We start from the raw sequence: 14,948 nt of genomic DNA on the forward strand, positions 1-14,948 counted from the left end.
GTCGGTTCTTTACTCAGAGAGTAACAAGGGTGTGGAATGCCCTGCCTGCAGCAGTAGAGCACTTAAATGGTCATTGGATAAACATATGGATGATATAGTGTAGGTTAGATGGGCTTTAGATTGGTTTCACAGGTTGGTGCAATATTGGGGGCCGAAGGGCCTGTGCTGTATAGACTGTATCTGGTGATGGTGAGTGTGGAGAACCCATCAGAAACACTGGAAGCACAGACTGTATCTGATGGTGAACAGAACTGTTAGATGCTCAGCATAACTTCAATGCAGCCATTGTAAATTCACTGCATAACTCCAAGCTCCTGCTGCCAACAGCATGCAAGCATCCAGGGTGCAATGGCGTGACTGCAGTGTGAGTCACTACGTGCTGACCTGATGGTTCTTGGAATTACTGGAATTACAGAACCAACACATTCCTCCTGCCAGTTCCCACGTGGAGAGGAGCAGGTATTTCTGTGGGAAAATCACAGTCTCCAATTAGTTTATTTTAGCTTTGCCTTATTTATTATATCAATCTCTCCGTGAATACTACTCACAGTCATCAGCTGAAAGCACTGAGTACTCTGTATCTCATCCATGCTGTACCTGTCCTGGGAGTGTTTGATGGGGGACAGTGTAGAGGGAGCTTTACTCTGTATCTAACCCTGTGCTGTACCTGTCCTGGGAGTGTTTGATGGGGACAGTGTAGAGGGAGCTTTACTCTGTATCTAACCCCATGCTGTACCTGTCCTGGGAGTGTTTGATGGGGGACAGTGTAGAGGGAGCTTTACTCTGTATCTAACCCTGTGCTGTACCTGTCCTGGGAGTGTTTGATGGGGACAGTGTAGAGGGAGCTTTACTCTGTATCTAACCCCGTGCTGTACCTGTCCTGGGAGTGTTTGATGGGGACAGTGTAGAGGGAGCTTTACTCTGTATCTAACCCCGTGCTGTACCTGTCCTGGGAGTGTTTGATGGGGGACAGTGTAGAGGGAGCTTTACTCTGTATCTAACCCTGTGCTGTACCTGTCCTGGGAGTGTTTGATGGGGACAGTGTAGAGGGAGCTTTACTCTGTATCTAACCCCGTGCTGTACCTGTCCTGGGAGTGTTTGATGGGGACAGTGTAGAGGGAGCTTTACTCTGTATCTAACCCTGTGCTGTACCTGTCCTGGGAGAGTTTGATGGGGGACAGTGTAGAGGGAGCTTTACTCTGTATCTAACCCCGTGCTGTACCTGTCCTGGGAGTGTTTGATGGGGGACAGTGTAGAGGGAGCTTTACTCTGTATCTAACCCTGTGCTGTACCTGTCCTGGGAGTGTTTGATGGGGGCCAGTGTAGAGGGAGCTTTACTCTGTATCTAACCCTGTGCTGTACCTGTCCTGGGAGTGTTTGATGGGGACAGTGTAGAGGGAGCTTTACTCTGTATCTAACCCCGTGCTGTACCTGTCCCGGGAGTGTTTGATGGGGGACAGTGTAGAGGGAGCTTTACTCTGTATCTAACCCTGTGCTGTATCTGTCCTGGGAGTGTTTGATGGGGGACAGTGTAGAGGGAGCTTTACTCTGTATCTAACCCCGTGCTGTACCTGTCCTGGGAGTGTTTGATGGGGACAGTGTAGAGGGAGCTTTACTCTGTATCTCACCCCGTGCTGTACCTGTCCTGGGAGTGTTTGATGGGGACAGTGTAGAGGGAGCTTTACTCTGTATCTAACCCTGTGCTGTACCTGTCCTGGGAGTGTTTGATGGGACGGTGTAGAGGGAGCTTTACTCTGTATCTCACCCCGTGCTGAACCTGTCCTGGGAGAGTTTGATGGGACGGTGTAGAGGGAGCTTTACTCTGTATCTAACCCTGTGCTGTACCTGTCCTGGGAGTGTTTGATGGGGGACAGTGTAGAGGGAGCTTTACTCTGTATCTAACCCCGTGCTGTACCTGTCCTGGGAGTGTTTGACAGGGACAGTGTAGAGGGAGCTTTACTCTGTATCTAACCCCGTGCTGTACCTGTCCTGGGAGTGTTTGATGGGGACAGTGTAGAGGGAGCTTTACTCTGTATCTAACCCCGTGCTGTACCTGTCCTGGGAGTGTTTGATGGGGTCAGTAAACAGGGAGCTTCATCTGTATCCAACACCATATATAACTCATGAAGGAGACAGTCATCAACTTCAGGAAGTGTAATGGAGGATATTCCCCTGACTACATCAATGGTGATGAAGTGGAAATTGTTCAAGAGCTTCAAGTTTCTAGGTGTCCAGATCACCAACAACCTGTCCCAGTCCCTCCATGCCGATGCTATGTTTAAGAGAGCCCACCAATGCCTCTACTTACCCAGGAGGCTAAGGAAATTCAGAATGTCAGCTCCGACTCTCACCAGCTTTTACAGACGCACCATCGAAAACACCCTTTCCGGATGCCTCACAGCTTGGTATGGCTCCTGTTCTGACCAATCGGTGGTCTCTGTCTAGACTCCCCGCTGTCTTGGAAAAACAGCTGGCAGGTTCCAGATGTTTATTGACAGATCGTAGCAGGATATGAAGACCAGTTACCATTGAAAAGATAAAGAGAGCTACTGAGGTTCAGGGAGGGAATACCTGAGCTTGTAGCCCAAAGGCGTGAAAGGCATGAACAACAATGTTGGAGTAACCCAAATCAGTGATGCATGTGAAGCTGAGATTAAAGGGCAGAGATCCTGGAGGATTCGAAAAGATAGGGAAGAGCGCAGCAATGGAAGGGTTTGAAATTGGAATTTTCAACCTGAGCCAGTCGTGGAGTGGACGAGAAGCCAATGCAAGTTGAGTGAGCACAGGGATAATGTGTATGATGGGAAGCAGAGCTTTGGATGAGATGAACATTCTGGAAGGAGTGGAATATGAGCTCGTTCGTCTATTCCTGGGGTAATCCCATGGTCGTGGGATTCAGGAACAGACAGGGTGAGGCAGAAATGGAGATGGGGAATGTTACACAGGGAGGAATAAACTCAAAACTCTGCTGACATCATTTCTCTTAATTCATCACAGACTGAGGGAGAACCATTGCCATCGGTAACCGATCTTGGCCAATCCTAATTGTTGAGCATGCGTATGGTTTGCTTTATTTATGCCTGGACTTCATTTTAAGATATTTCTTCCTATGCAATTACATTTAAATGTTGTTTAGTTGTTTCTGTAGCGTAGTGGTTATCACGTTCGCCGAACACGCAAAATGTCCCCGGTTCAAAATCGGGGAGAAATATTCATTAAACTTTCGCATGAACAGTGAGGGAAATCTGTGTGATTTCAGTGCGATGAGATACATTATCCAAACCTTACAGATGTATTACCTTTGGCTGGCATGGTGGCACAGTGGTTAGCGCTGCTTGCCTCACAGAGCCACCGAACCAGATTTGATTCATGGCTTGGGTCACTGTCTGTGTGGGAGTTCACAAATTCTTCCCATGTCTGCGTGGGTTTCCTCCAGGTCCTCTGTTTTTGTCCCACAGTCCAACAATGTCTGGGTTAGGTTAATTGCCCCTTAGTGTCAGGGGACTAGCTAGGATAAATGCATGGGGTTACGGGGACAGGGACTGGGTGGGATTGTGGTCGGCGCTGGCTCGATGGACCGAATGGCCTCCTTCTGCACTGTTGATGAACTTTTATGATTAAGTGCCAGATTGTAGGGGGGGTTAACTAACTTGACTACATTTTAAAGCTAGCTTGGCCATATTTTAGGACTCAGAAGGGATGCTGGGTTACCTAAAAAAAAAATTGACTGCATTTTTGGAAGTACAATTCCAGCAAAAACAGGTTTTTTCACAAGCCAAACAAAGATTTTCATGAACAACATCTGCGAGGCCGCGATGTAAAGATGGACATATTGTGGAACCGTGTGCTCAGTTAGTCGGTCCGTTTTTGAGGCCTGTTCAGTTTGTTTTGAGTTCCGCTTTGGTCAGTGGGCGACTGGTAGAAATAGTCAGTTTCTCTCTGTCTCTCTCTCTCTCTCTCTCTTTCTTCAGTTTTTTTTTCTATTTCTGTTCACTTTGTAATGATTTAATTTTAAGTTCTGTTCAATAAAAGAAATTCATTTTATCAGTGCCGTCTTCGTCTATTCTAAGAAATAAATGGACCCTACACTAATTAACCCATATTTTTTTCCACGTGACTGCTAAATCCCAAATAATTGTTTCTCGGAACTTGTCCACCACTGATCTAAAACTGACTGCTCTGTAATTGCTGGCCTTATCCACACAATCTTTACGGAACAAAGGTGAAGCATTTGCAAATCTCTAGTCCCTGAGTCTGGGGCAGACTGGAAGATTACAGTCAGCCTGCAATTTCCACTCTCATTTCCTTCAATATCCTTGGGTACATTTCATCTGGACCCTGCCAACTTTCAGCACCAACAGTCTACTCAACACTCCCTCTTTTGGGATTCCCCTTTCTGTTGGCTGCCGGTCTTTTCTCATGATCTCTCTTTGCTTCTCTAATGTATTTTCTCACCTCCCCTCTGAACCTCCTGTATTCCTCTTGGTTCTGAACTGTTTTCTATCTCACACCTACCACAAGTATTTTTCTTCCTCATCTTAATTTCTATCTCCTTTCTTAATCCGAATCTCTAGATTGACCCAACCCTGCCCTTTTCACAGAACATACTTTGACTGTATCCAGGCTCTTTCTGTTTTGAAGGTAGCCCATTGCTCAGCTATAGTTTACCCTACAAACCTTTTGTTCCAGTCTAACTGCTCGAGCTTTGTTCTAGCCCCAGTATTAGCCGATTCTCATAGAATCCCCAAAGTGCAGAAAGAGGCCATTTGGCCCATTGTGCCTGCATCAATGACAATCCCACTCAGGCCCCATCCCCACAACCCCATGTATTTATTTATCCTGCTAATCCCTCTGACATTAAGGGGCAATTTAGCAACATAACCTGCAACTCTTTCAGATGGCAGGAGGAAACCGGAGCACCCAGAGGAAACCCACACAGACATGGGGAGAACGTGCAGACTCCGCACCGACAGTGACCCAACGCGGGAATTGAACCTGGGTCCCTAGTGCTGTGAGGCAGCAGTGCTAACCATTGTGCTACCATACCACCTATACTTTTGTATCTTAGTCTCGATGAAAGAAAGTGGAAGAGAGTATATCCAGGGTGCGTGGGATCCTTAATCACGCTGGCTGCTTTCCTGAGGCAGCAGGAAATGTAGACGGAGTTAGTGGATGGGAGACTGGTTTCAGTGATTGACAGGGCTACATTCATGACCCTTTGTAATTTCTTGCAGTCTTGGGCAGAGCAGGAGACATTCAAGCTCGTTTGTCATATATATAAATGATTTGGAGGAAAATGTAACTGGTTTGATTAGTAAGTTTGAGGATTACACAAAGGTTTGGTGGATTTGCGGATAGCAATGAGGACCATCAGAGGATACAGCAGGATATAGATCAGTTGGAGACTTGGGCGGTGAGATGGCAGATGGAGTTTAATTCAGACAACTCTGAGGCAATACATTTTGGAAGGTCTAATACAGATAGGAAATATACAGTAAATGGCAGAACCCTTAAGAGTGTTGATAAGCAAAGGGATCTGGGTGTACAGGTACACAAGGCATTGAAAGTGGCAATGCAGGTGGAGAAGGTAGTCAAGAAGGTATACTACACGCTTGCCTTCATCAGCCAGGGCATTGAGTTTAAAAATTGGCAAGTCATGTTGCAGCTTTATAGAACCTTAGTGAGGCTGCATTTGGAATACAGTGTTCAATTCTGGTCGCCACACTACCAGAAGGATGTGGAGGCTTTGGGGAGGGTACAGAAAAGATTTACCAGGATGTTGCCTGGTATGGAGGGCATTAGCTAAGAGAAGAGGTTGGAGAAACTTTGTTCTCATTGGAATGACGAAGGTTGAGGGGCGACCTGATAGAGGTCTACAAGGTTATGAGGGACATGGACAGAGTGGATAGTCAGAAGCTTTTTCCCAGGGTGAAAGAGTCAATTACTAGGGGGGCACAGGTTTAAGGTGTGAGGGGCAAGGTTTAAAGGAGATGTACGAGGCAGATTTTTTCCCAGAAGGTGGTGGGTGCCTGGTACTCTGCTGGGGTAGGCAGTGGAAGCGGATACAATAGTGACATCTAAGGGGCATCTTGGCAAATACGTGAATAGAATGGGAATGGAGGGATATGGTCCCTGGAAGGGTAGGGGGTTTTAGTTCAGTCGGGCAGCATGGTCAGACCTGGAGGGCTGAAGGGCCTGTTCCTGTGCTGTAATTTTCCTTGTTCTTTGTTCAGGCTGCGATCTGACATCTGCGATGTTGCATCTTTTATCACCCGTAAAGCGAGCTGTTCTGTTTAGAGGGTGCTGATCTCTGCTGTTGGAGTGGGGAGATCCCTGCACTGTGGAAGCTGCTGTTTCTCTCTGCTTGTTTCTCCTGAGCATCTGTTTAACATACAGGTACTAATGGCTGCTTGTAACATTGGCTTTATCTCTCGCGGCAACTATTTGTGGACTGTTGTTCCACAAATTATTCATTCATCAGCCAGCGTTCCAAACGTACATTTCTTTGTCAATACTTTCAGTTGGTCTTGTGAGATTCATCCTCTCTTGGTTGGTTGAATGCGCGCCTTCCCAGGATTTCCCTTTTTTTCTAAGCGGAGACAGATATCCTCAAACATTTTTAGGATTATTCGGGGTCCATAGTTGCCACTTTCCTCTGGAAAACAACTGATTCAAATCCTTAAGTGTTAGGGTGAATGGAATAGGGGAGTTTGTCCGGGGTAATTTGTCACACAGTGCAGCAACCTTTCTTGAGCCTTTCCCAACTCTCTGCAATCTTTTCATCAAAGTGGCAAAGTCCTTGTGCCATCCTGCCAACATCTGGCACCATACGGGTTCCCGAATCACTGGCAGCACGGACTTTCAACAAAGCATAGCTTGATCGCTAGCTTAGCAGCTATTTCAACACTTGTGCCCTGCCCTTGTTCCCACCATGTAACCTCGTTTGTAGCCACATATATGCGTTCACTTAGTCTACCGTCAGTAACAGGCTACTGGGCATGAGGGGTTACTGAGTGACAGTGTGAGGGAGCTGGATTAACATCAGTAGAGATACAGTCAGTAACACAGGGTGCTGGGGGGAGAGGGGTTACTGAGTGACAGTGTGAGGGAGCTGGATTAACATCAGTAGAGATACAGTTAGTAACACAGGGTGCTGGGGGAGAGGGGTTACTGAGTGACAGTGTGAGGGAGCTGGATTAACATCAGTAGAGATACAGTCAGTAACACAGGGTGCTGGGGGAGAGGGGTTGCTGAGTGACAGTGTGAGGGAGCTGGATTAACATCAGTAGAGATACAGTCAGTAACACAGGGTGCTGGGGGGAGAGGGGTTACTGAGTGACAGTGTGAGGGAGCTGGATTAACATCAGTAGAGATACAGTTAGTAACACAGGGTGCTGGGGGGAAAGGGGTTACTGAGTGACAGTGTGAGGGAGCTGGATTAACATCAGTAGAGATACAGTCAGTAACACAGGGTGCTGGGGGAGAGGGGTTACTGAGTGGGAGTGTGAGGGAGCTGGATTAACATCAGTAGAGATACAGTTAGTAACACAGGGTGCTGGGGGAGAGGGGTTACTGAGTGACAGTGTGAGGGAGCTGGATTAACATCAGTAGAGATACAGTCAGTAACACAGGGTGCTGGGGGGAGAGGGGTTACTGAGTGACAGTGTGAGGGAGCTGGATTAACATCAGTAGAGATACAGTCAGTAACACAGGGTGCTGGGAGAGAGGTTACTGAGTGACAGTGTGAGGAAGCTGGATTAACATCAGTAGAGATACAGTCAGTAACACAGGGTGCTGGGGGAGAGGGGTTACTGAGTGACAGTGTGAGGGAGCTGGATTAACATCAGTAGAGATACAGTCAGTAACACAGGGTGCTGGGGGGAGAGGGGTTACTGAGTGACAGTGTGAGGGAGCTGGATTAACATCAGTAGAGATACAGTTAGTAACACAGGGTGCTGGGGGGAAAGGGGTTACTGAGTGACAGTGTGAGGGAGCTGGATTAACATCAGTAGAGATACAGTCAGTAACACAGGGTGCTGGGGGGAGAGGGGTTACTGAGTGACAGTGTGAGGGAGCTGGATTAACATCAGTAGAGATACAGTCAGTAACACAGGGTGCTGGGGGAGAGGGGTTGCTGAGTGACAGTGTGAGGGAGCTGGATTAACATCAGTAGAGATACAGTCAGTAACACAGGGTGCTGGGGGGAGAGGGGTTACTGAGTGACAGTGTGAGGGAGCTGGATTAACATCAGTAGAGATACAGTTAGTAACACAGGGTGCTGGGGGGAAAGGGGTTACTGAGTGACAGTGTGAGGGAGCTGGATTAACATCAGTAGAGATACAGTCAGTAACACAGGGTGCTGGGGGAGAGGGGTTACTGAGTGGGAGTGTGAGGGAGCTGGATTAACATCAGTAGAGATACAGTTAGTAACACAGGGTGCTGGGGGAGAGGGGTGACTGAGTGACAGTGTGAGGGAGCTGGATTAACATCAGTAGAGATACAGTCAGTAACACAGGGTGCTGGGGGAGAGGGGTTACTGAGTGGGAGTGTGAGGGAGCTGGATTAACATCAGTAGAGATACAGTCAGTAACACAGGGTGCTGGGGGAGAGGGGTTACTGAGTGACAGTGTGAGGGAGCTGGATTAACATCAGTAGAGATACAGTCAGTAACACAGGGTGCTGGGGAGAGGGGTTACTGAGTGACAGTGTGAGGGAGCTGGATTAACATCAGTAGAGATACAGTCAGTAACACAGGGTGCTGGGGAGAGAGGTTACTGAGTGACAGTGTGAGGGAGCTGGATTGATGTCAGTAGAGATACAGTCAGTAACACAGGGTGCTGGGGGAGAGGGGTGACTGAGTGACAGTGTGAGGGAGCTGGATTAACATCAGTAGAGATACAGTCAGTAACACAGGGTGCTGGGGGAGAGGGGTGACTGAGTGACAGTGTGAGGGAGCTGGATTAACATCAGTAGAGATACAGTCAGTAACACAGGGTGCTGGGGAGAGAGGTTACTGAGTGACAGTGTGAGGGAGCTGGATTAACATCAGTAGAGATACAGTCAGTAACACAGGGTGCTGGGGGGAGAGGAGTTACTGAGTGACAGTGTGAGGGAGCTGGATTAACATCAGTAGAGATACAGTCAGTAACACAGGGTGCTGGGGGGAGAGGAGTTACTGAGTGACAGTGTGAGGGAGCTGGATTAACATCAGTAGAGATACAGTCAGTAACACAGGGTGCTGGGGGAGAGGGGTTACTGAGTGACAGTGTGAGGGAGCTGGATTAACATCAGTAGAGATACAGTCAGTAACACAGGGTGCTGGGGGAAGAGCGGTTACTGAGTGACAGTGTGAGGAAGCTGGATTAACATCAGTACAGATACGGTCAGTAACACAGGGTGCTGGGGGAGAGGGGTGACTGAGTGCCCATCTGAACTAAAACCCACTATCCTTTCCGGGACCATTCCCATCCTATTCATATATTTGTCAAGACGCAACTTAAAAGTTACTATCGGATCTGCTTCCACCATCTTCCCCGGCAGTGAGTTCCGCGCACACACACACACCACCACCCGCCCCCCCCCTCCCACCACCACCCCGCCGTGCTGTGTAAAAAAATATGCCTCGTACATCTCCTTTAAACCTTGCCCCTCGCACCTTAAACCTGTGCCCCCCTAGTAATTGACCCTTCCACACTGGGAAAAAGCTTCTGGCTATCCACTCTGTCCATGCCTCTCATAATCTTGTAGACTTCTATCAGGTCTCCATTCTGCCACTCCAGTGAGAACAAACCAAGTTTCTCCAACCTATCCTCTAGCTAATGCCATCCATACCAGGCAACATCCTGGTAAATCTTTTCTGTAACCTCTCCAAAGCCTCCACATCCTTCTGGTAGTGTGGCACCATGAAATGCTCTCCATGCAATTCTGTGCGCTCCTCCATTCTAAACTCTCCTTTTCCAACCAACACACACTGGAGATGGCTCTAGTTCTACATTGGAAGCCTGTTTGTAGGCCAGGTGTGCTCACTAGATGCTCAATAAATAGATGTTGTTTTGAGTATGTTCGACAGGAGTGCAAAGCACATCTAAAGCCTAATACACAACTCTAAATGGTGAGAATACCAAAGGGACAAAAAGAACATAAGAACTAGGAGCAGGAGTAGGCCATTCGGCCCCTCAAGCCTGCCCCGCCATTCAATAAGATCATGGCTGATCTTTTTGTGGACTCAGCTCCACTTACCCACCCACTCACCATAACCCTTAATTCCTTTACTGTTCAAAAATCTATCTATCCTTGCCTTAAAAACATTCAATGAGGGAGCCTCAACTGCTTCACTGGGCAGGGAATTCCACAGATTCACAACCCTTTGTGTGAAGAGGTTCCTCCTCAACTCAGTCCTAAATCTGCTTCCCCTTATTTTGAGGCTATGGTCCCCAGTTCTAGTGGAAACAACTTCCCTGCTTCTATCTTATCTAAAAAGTACTATTGGTGTAGAGTTGTTCGGGCCTCATCTGGATTAATTGAACTTAATCCTGGGCACGGCACCTTGGGAAGGTGTTACTGAAGTTAGATAACCTGAACAAGGAGGAGGGGGAGTTTTCCGTTCCAGCTACCATAGCGGGCAGGGGGCCGGACAATGCAAAGGTTCATTGACCTCAGGTGGGATTTTCTAGTTTCAGGGCGAGTGTGGCCAGAAAATCCCGCCCAAGGTGATTAATGGATTTGATCGTGTGCCTTTCAGAAATGTATTTGTGTCATGTTTCTTGTGAAGGATGTTAGTTCGGAGGTTAGTTCTATTTACCCAGTGCTGCTATGTCTGCAACTGACAGCCCAAATGCTGAGCATGCAAAAGCAGAATTAATCCTAACGGTTGCAATGTTTGTTTTAATCAGGGCTAATGCAGTTTTGTTATTTTACTGTTTTCCCTTGGGGTTTGCAGAGTGGGTTTGATTAGGTTGATTGACAGGGAAATCATGTGACTGGGTGGAGCTAGGCTTACAGCCAGTTGCTGTGTTGAATCTTTATAGTGCAATAGCTTTGTTTCTCTCTCACTTTGGACTTTGGAGTCTGGGACCTTCCAGAGAATAGATTTATTTCTCTGAAGTTCTGCAGTTTAAGAACAGATCTTTCTCTACAGGCTGCTGTCCAGAAGTCAGAAGACAGATCTCTCTCTGTATCTCTGTCCAGAGGTATTAAAAGGCTGAAGGACTAGCACCCCATGTAAGCTATGTATTTTTCCTAACTGATTCTGAAGAGTGGTTTACATTTTTTGGTATATTGCTTAAATTGGAACTATAGAGATAGTTAGCAGCTAAGAATTGTACCTCATAATGTTTTAAGTATTTCAATTTTTTTTAAATTCATTCATGGGCATCACAGATGGCCAGCATTTATTGCCCATCCCTAGTTGCCCTTGAGAGGGTGGTGGTGAGCTGCCTTCTTGAATCGCTGCAGTCCATGTGCTGTGGGTTGACCCACAATGCCGTTAGGGTGGGAATTCCAGGATTTTGACCCAGCGACTGTGAAGAAACAACGATATATTTCCAAGTCAGGATAGTGAGTGGCTTGGAGGGGAACTTGCAGATGGTGGTGTTCCCATGTATCTGCTTGTCCTTCTAGATGGAAATGGTTGTGGGTTTGGAAGGTGCTGCCTGAGGATCTTTGGTGAATTTCTGCAGTGCAACTTGTAGATAGTGCACACTGCTGCTATTGAGCGTTGGAGGAGGATAGAGTGGATGTTTATGGGTGTGGTGCCAATCAAGTGGGCTGCTTTGTCCTGAATATCGAGCTTCTTGAGTGTTGTTGGAGCTGCCCCCACCCAGACATGTTGGGAGTATTCCGTCACACTCGTGACTTGTGCCTTGTAGATGGTGGAGAGGCTTTGGGGAGTCAGGAGGTGAGTTACTCACCGCAGTATTCCTGGACTCTGACCTGCTCTTGTAGCCACTGTATTTAAGTGGTGAGTTTCTGGTCAATGGTAACCTCAAGAATATTGACAGTGGGGGATTCAGTGATAGTAACACCATTGAATGTTAAGGGGCAGTAGTTAGAGTGTCTCTTATTGGTGATGGTCATTGCCTGGCATGCGTGTGGCGTGAATGTTAATTGCCACTTGTCAGCCCAAGACTGGATATTGTCCAGATCTTGCTGCATTTGAACGTGGACTGCTTCAGTATCTGAGGAGTTGCAAATGGTGCTGAACATTGTGAAATACATTTTATTGGTGACACGTATGCTAACCCTTGGAGCAAGATTGGCTTATCAAACATTGTGATCTGGGAGAGCAAGGGGATGAGGGGGCAGTGTGGCAGATGTATAATCACATTAGAACCTGGAGGGGATGAGGAATTTACAAAATGATGTGAGGTGTGGATAGAATGGAGAGTTGGAGTCTCTTTCCCAGGGTAGAAGTGTCAATCACGAGGGTACATAGGATTTAGATAAAAGGGGGAAAGTTTAAAGGAGATGTGGTGGCACGGTAGCACAGTGAACTGCAGCTTCACAGCTCCAGGGTCCCGGGTTCGATTCCTGGCTCGGGTCACTGCCTGTGTGGAGTTTGCACATTCTCCTCATGTCTACGTGGGTTTTCTCCAGTTTCCTCCCACAGTCCAAAGATGTCCGGGTTAGGTTGATTGGCCGTGCTAAGAAATTGCCCCTTAGTGTCCAGGGATGCGCAGGTTAGAGGGATAAGTGGGTATAATGTGTAGGGATATGGGGGTAGGGCCTGGGTGGGATTGTGTTCGGTGCAGACTCGATGGGCCGAAGGGCCTCTTCCTGCACTGTAGGGTTCTATGATGTGAGAGGTAGTTTTTTTTTGCACAGAAGTTGGCAAGTGTCTGGAATGCGCTGCCAGAGGTGGTGGGGGAAGCAGATACAATAACTATGTTTAAGAGGTTTCCTAACAGATACATGAATAAGCAGCGAATAGAGAGATACGGAGAGCGTATAGGCAGAAGGTCTTTTGTTAGGAAGGCATCATGTGTCGGTGTAGGCTTGGAGGGCCGAAGGGCCTGTTCCTGTGCTGTACTTTGTTCTTTGAGGCAATGAGGTGGGGCTATGGACGGGGAGAAATTAAACTTAACGCAGAAGTGGTTCCAGTTCAGAGCAGCAGCACAGCCCCGTCTCACTGCAGTGTAGCTAAACCCACTCACTCCTGCTCGAACTGAACAGAGACACTTCCCCCTCAACACCGGAAATGGCCCTTGTTCCTGCAAGGACAGAGGAACTGCCCCCTCGCCCTGCGACAAGTTTACAGTGACGGGAATTTTTATCCCTAATATCCATCATCAGCTGCATCCAATCCCAAAAGGCTTACCCCCTCAAGTCAGAAAGTTTGGCTCCAGGAACTTTGAGATGTGAAACTTTATCCGAATTTCCGATTTTATCTCAGCCAGTTGGGTGTACCTGCTAATATTTAATTTCTCAAAGCATGCACCAGGCCAAACTGCTATGCTTGGTAAACCGCACGCTGTTAAAGAGACAAAGGGGGGAGAAAGCTTGCATCTCCGTCGCAGCGTCTATTTGAAGTGTAGCCCCTGTGAAAATGTCATTGGCTGCAGTCAAATCACACATAGTAAGTTCTCGCAAACAGCAATGTAATAAATGAACAATCTGTCTTTGACACAAATAAGGGGGGATAAACAGAATAGAATACCTACAGTGCAGAAGGAGGCCATTCAGCCCATTGAGTCTGCACCAACAACAATCCCACCCAGGCCCTGTCACCGCAGCCCCACATATTCACCCCGCAAATCCCCCTGACATTAAGGGATAATTGAGCATGGCTAATCACCCTAACCTGCACCTTTTCAGGCTGTGGGAGGAAACCGGAGCGCACGGAGGAAACCCACGGGGAGAATGTGCAGGCTCCACACAGACAGTGACCCAAGCCGGGAATCGAACCCGGGCCCCTGGCGCTGTGAGGCAGCAGTGCTAACCACTGTGCCACCATGCTGCCCATATAAGCCCAGAAGACAGAAGGGGTGACTTCCCAACACTCTGTCCAAATCGTGGACATGAGATATGTTCCATCCACATTAACGGGCAGGCAGGACCTCAGTTCAAAGGCCAATTAAATAGTGTAGCACTCCCTCATAGAAACATAGAACATTACAGCACAGTACAGGCCCTTCAGCCCTCAATGTTGTGCCGAGCTATGTCCAAACCCAAGATCAAGCTATCCCACTCCCTATCATTCTGGTGTGCTCCATGTGCCTATCCAATAACCGCTTGAAAGTTCCTAAAGTGTCCGACTCCCCTATCACAGCAGGCAGTGCATTCCACACCCTAACCACTCTGAGTAAAGAATCTAACCCGGACATCCCTCCTGTATCTCCCACCTTATAGTTAAGCCCCCTCGTAACACTTACATCCACCCGAGGAAATATTCTCTGAACGTCCACTCTATCAATCCCCCTCATCATCTTATAAACCTCTATTAAGTTGCCTCTCATCCTCCTCCGCTCCAAAGAGAAAAGCCCCAGCTCCCTCAACCTTTCCTCATAAGACCTACCCTCCAAACCAGGCAGCATCCTGGTAAATCTCCTCTGCACTCTCTCCAATGCTTCCACATCCTTCTTATAGTGAGGTGACCCAGAACTGCACACAATATTCCAAATGTGGTCTCACTAACGTCCGGTATAGTTGCAGCATCCAGCCTGGATTGTGTGCTCAAATCTCCGGGACAGGGACTTCACTCCACAGCAGATTATAAACACAAGTTCCTTCATTTTCTGTTCACCTCCTGCCTCGGAGGCGAGGATGCTGCCACTGAGCCAACCCCAACACCTTTCACCTGGTAATACAGTCAGCACCTATTCCACACGGCTGATAACTGAGACACGAACACAGACAGAAATATCAGTTACAAATTGGCAACCTCACCAGGGGGAGTCATTTTTTAACTTCCATTTTGCTTTATCAAAAAATTTGAAAAGAGTTCAGCCAAC

The sequence above is a fragment of the Carcharhinus amblyrhynchos genome, chromosome 1 (genome assembly GCF_965287045.1).
Source record: "Carcharhinus amblyrhynchos chromosome 1, sCarAmb.v2.hapA, whole genome shotgun sequence".
In the NCBI taxonomy this organism is placed as follows: Eukaryota; Metazoa; Chordata; class Chondrichthyes; order Carcharhiniformes; family Carcharhinidae; genus Carcharhinus; species Carcharhinus amblyrhynchos.